We start from the raw sequence: 5437 nt of genomic DNA, 5'->3' as shown, positions 1-5437 counted from the left end.
AGACAAAATAAATATTTTCTCATATTTTAGAGATATTATAATCCTATTCTTGGTCATTTTGTAATAAAATAAGAAATCTGACTGAAACAATGAAGGCAGTATCGCTAGGAAATCACTAAAAAGGGAATCCTATTACTTTCCCCCAATTCTATCAACTGGCAACTCAGTTTTATGCACATTAAGAAGACATTTCAGCTTCAAACCATCACACTTATGAAATATTTTTGAAAATATTCCCTCTAGCTCTTTTATGGTGAAAGTTTAAAATATGTTGGTATTAAGTAATTTTGAATGTCTAAGCATTAATCTAGTCCTATCTTTTTCTTTGGATATTTGTGATTACTTTATCAATCTTGGTGTTTGTTATTTGCCTAAGACTTTCTGGTTTATTTTTGTCCCTGAGTTCATCTTTGTGGGTTGTCTTTTTCTAGAAATATATCCATTTTTTCCATGTTTACCAATTCATTGTCACTTAGTTATTCAAAATACTTCTTATAATTTATATATATATATATTATCAAACTGAATTACAGAGAGATTATAGTTTCATACATTAGGCATTGGATACATTTCTTGTACTGTTTGTTACCTCTTCCCTCATTCCCCCTCCCCCCTCCCCCTTTCCCTTCCCCCTCATGAGTTGTTCAGTTGTTCAGTTCATTTTCACCAAACAGTTTCTAAGTATTGCTTTTGTAGTTGTTTGTCTTTTTTGTACTCTGTGTCTCTCGATTTTGGTATTCCCTTCCAATTTCCTAGTTCTAATACCAGTATACCCGGTTTCCAATATACTCAGATACGATACAGAGATAGTGTAGGTACAACCACAGGAAGGTGATACAGGAATATCATCAATAATAGATGCTACAGTTACATATGGTATGTTGAAAGTAGTTACAACTGTGATATAACAATAGTTTCCCTAACATGGAGTTCATTTCACTTAGCTTTATCTTATGTGTTCATAAAGGTATAGCTATTGGGCTCCTGTGATCTGCTGCTGTGACTTGCCTAAACCTATACTAATTATTCCCTATATGGGAGACCGTAGAGTCCATGTTTCTTTGAGTCTGGCTCACTTCACTTAGTATAACTTTTTCCAAGTCCTTCCATTTCCGTACTAATGGGGCAATGTCATTCTTTCTGATAGAGGCATAAAATTCCATTGTGTATATGTACCACATTTGCCTGATCCATTCGTCTAATGAGGGGCATCAGGGTTGGTTCCAGATTCTAGTTATGACAAATTGCACTGCGATGAACATTGTTGTGCTGGTGGCTTTAGTGTGATTATGTTTGTGGTCTTTTGGATAGATACCCAAAAGTGGGGCTGCTGGGTCATAGGGGAGTTCTACACTTAGTCTTCTGAGGACTCTCCATACTGCTTGCCAGAGTGGCTGAACCAGTTTACATTCGCACCAACAATGAAGTAGGGTTCCCTTTTGACCACATCCCCTCCAACAATTTTTATTCTTAGTTTTCTTGGTATAGGACATTCTTACTGGGGAGAGATGGAATCTCAATGTTGTTCTGATTTGCATTTCTTTTATGGCCAGTGATGTAGATCACTTTTTCATATGTCTCTTGGCAATTCTCATTTCCTCATCAGAGAAGTCTCTTTTTAAGTCTCTAGCCCACTTGATGAGGGGGCTATTGGTTCTTTGTGGTTTTGTTTTGGATGAAGGTAATTTTAGTTCTGCATATATTTTAGATATGAGGGCTTTGTCCTTTGAATGGCCAGTAAAGATCTTTTCCCAATCTGTGGGCTTTCTGTTTATCTTGTGAGCTATGTCCTTTGCCCTGCAGAAGCTCTTTACATATAAACTAAAATGTATTATGGAAGTCAACACCATGTATATTTGTTCAAGTACATTTTATGAGGCTTGAACAGTGATATGGGTCTCAGAATCTATCCCTATCATTAGGGGATATATGATGATGAAGATGATGATGATGATGATGATGATGATGATGATGATGGTGATGATGATGAGGATGATAATGAAGAACATAAAATAGGTTGGGAGGATGGAAGGTAGGAGAAAAATGAGGGAGGGGAAAACAAGTATGGTAAAAAATGTACTCATTACCTTATGTATGTAATTGTAACCCTTCTGTATATCACCTTGGCAATAAAATTAAATTAAAAAAGAAAATAGATAGATGATAGATAGATAGATAGATATAGATAGACAGACAGATAGATGTTAGACTATGATTCATCCACTCTGCCTGAAAGGCATTGCATTACATGAAGCAAGCCAGGTATAGAAAGACTATCACAAATATATTCACTTATATGTAGATTCTTTTAAGGTCTGATTCATAGAACCTGAGAGCAGAAGGATGACTGGCAGAAGTTCAGAGCAGAGAGCTACAGGGAGATGTCACTTAACAGGTACAATGTTGCAATTAGAAAATGAAGTTCTGGAGACAAGCCTAGAACACAGAAAACAAAGGGGCATGATCTCCCTGATATATGACTGTTAACAAAGGGAGATGGAGAGACAGTAGAGACCAAGTCTGTGAACACTGTATATGTGCTTGATACATTGTATATTGCATATGGGTCTACCTGACCTAGACAAGGGATGGGAAAACAGGTTGTAAGATATCACAATAAATGTACACACTGCCCTACTATGTAACTGCACCCTCTTTGCACAGCACCTTGTAAAAAAATTTTATGTTCAATTAATAATAAAAAAAATTAAAAAAAAAAAGAAAATGAAGTTCTGGAGACCTACTATATACCACAATGATTACAGTTGATCATTACATAGTGTATGAATTAAAAATTTCTAGTAGAGTTGGGCTTAAGTTTCACCATAACAGTGTAATTGTGGTGTGAAGTGACATATACATTAACTCCCATGATTGTAGTATTCAGATGGCAGCAGACTTCCCATCTCAAATCATAGCAAGGAGTAGGAAATGGCGCAACACTTTTCAAGTACTGAAATAAAGGAAATGTCAACATTAACTCCATATCAGGAGAAAGCACATAAAATTTTCTGACATCATGATGGCTCATAGGAAATGGCACAACACTTCTCAGGTCATAAAAAGGAACTGCGGGTGTGAATTTTGTATCTGAAGAAACTATTAGAAATTCTCTGAAATGAACAAAAAATAAAAGCATTTACAAATAAAAGGAAAACAGAGAACATACTGCTGCAAGTTCTATTCAATAATGGCTTAATGCTGAAGAAGAAATATTACATGCATATTCCTTTTTATTCTTATCCTCACCAATATATTTCTTGTCTCTTTGATAATAGCCATTTTAATGGAACGAGATGATACTATGAATTTAGAAGTTTAGGACTATCTGCAACTTCAGAAATCATTGGGGTTCTTGTACTATTTCTTATTCGGAAACATGTTACCTACTCTATATTTTATTTATTACAATAAATGCATACTAATAAATAAATTACATTTATTGAGACAAGTATCTGTTGTCTCTTGAAAAGAAGATTCAAAGTGGTCCTAAAGTTAGGACATATTATTTGATGCACCAACCCATACCGATTTATAAATTCATGAAAAGTTTGCATATTATCCGAACATAAGTTCAACATGATTAATATGTTCCTTACTGAAGTTGATAGTTATATCCAGCAAAACATATGCACAATGACAGTAACTATGGAAAGAAGTAGTGAAATATTTATATTTTCCCACATTTTAAATAATTTTTCAACAAAATCAACTTCAGAGTTTTATAAAGATACCAAATTTGATACCTATTATATACTTTCAAATTAAAACATAATATACAAATCAATATCTAACCTACTGATCACTTTGATGATAAATACCCTAGTACAAGTTCAGTGACTTGACCAAAAGTACATAGAAATCAAAATAAAGCATTCTTTTTTAATAGAATTAAAGTAGTATTTTTCTTTTTTCCCTTTATTGTCAAAGTGAAGTACAGTTTCATATGTAAGGCAGTGAGTACATTTCTTGTTCAACTTGTTACCTCTTTCCTCATTTTTCCCCTGTCCCCTCTCCCCCAAGTATTTTCCTTCTAATAAATAATGAATTAGGCTGCCTTTATGTACTAGATATCAATATAAACTCCCAAAGGAATGATGAGTCCTAGAAATTAGTGGTATTCTCTAGGTCTTATAAAAGATTTCTATGAAAAAGACCTATTATCTATAAATGTAAGCATTATGTTCCTTGAAGGTCATTTGCTCCATAGGAGCCCTGAGTCCACGGCGCTGGACTGACCAAAAAAAAAAAACAACAAAAAACAAACAAACAAACAGTGTCATCCCTACCTCATTTTTAAAGACTGAAGAAAAAGTAAACACAGAGAAATTTCTTTGATTTTTTACTTTTTCTTCAGTCTTTAGTATTACATATTCCCAAGAAACTTTTATCAATACAAATCATAAACTATATTTTCATGAAGGTACACAGCATTAATGTTTATATTAATTCAATAATAAAGGGTGATTGAGGGAGTGAGAGATACTCTGCACCATAAAGATATCAATCAAGCCCAGAAAACTGTGAGTAGAGACACAGTGCTAGGCTATGGGAAAGTGATGAAGAGAAACAGGTAAACAGAGCTATGAAATACCTATAGACCACAAATAGTTAACACTCGAATACACATGCTCCATAATAAGATTTTATGTAGGACTTAACAATTAAATATGTCTTCTGAATTGAAGGAATGAGGATAAAAGAAAGGGTATATGGTCCTATACAGGACATGAAAAGATTGAGAAGCCAAATCCTTAATGGATGTCAGAATATATGTGCCAGTCATTTGTCTTTAGAGTCTCATTTTAAGGAAAAAAATGTTTTAACTGTGTTGTACAGGAACTAGTTCAACACACACACAAACCCTTTTCAAAGGACTATAAAACACAAATCTTGGTCATAGTGGCAGAATGTGTGCATTAGCTGTGGGTTTCAAAAAAAAGTGAATATGTGAACTCATTTCCTTTGAAGTTGCAAGTCAAAGACAACTCTCATGACTAGTATTTACACTAACCTCTTCCTGATCCCAAAGTGAAAAACCAGAAATGTATGGTCAACCAGAATGGTATTTGTAACCCTACACAAGGATCATTAATCTTTATAATAACACTTTATTTTACCAAATTTTGAATTCCAATGTTTAAAGAACATTTCACCCTATTCTTAGAAAACAGAATAATGTTATACTTAATATGGTAAAAATTTATGAACAGCTGTAAAATATGGAATAATTTATTAGATGCAAGTGGGATATATTGTTACATAGGTGAAGCATGAAGGAAATTTCCATCTGGCAAACATTAGGCTGAACTTGCTAGCAAAAAAATAACCTCATGCAAAGTACATTAAAGTGTATTGTTTTCTATGCAATAGTAGGAATAAAAGTGAAATAATGCTGGGTGTTGGTGGCTCATACCTATAATCCTAACTATTCAGG

Source organism: Perognathus longimembris, chromosome 28, assembly GCF_023159225.1.
Source record: "Perognathus longimembris pacificus isolate PPM17 chromosome 28, ASM2315922v1, whole genome shotgun sequence".
NCBI classification, from domain to species: Eukaryota; Metazoa; Chordata; class Mammalia; order Rodentia; family Heteromyidae; genus Perognathus; species Perognathus longimembris.
The sequence above is the reverse complement of the archived record's forward strand: the minus strand, read 5'-3'. Positions refer to the sequence as shown.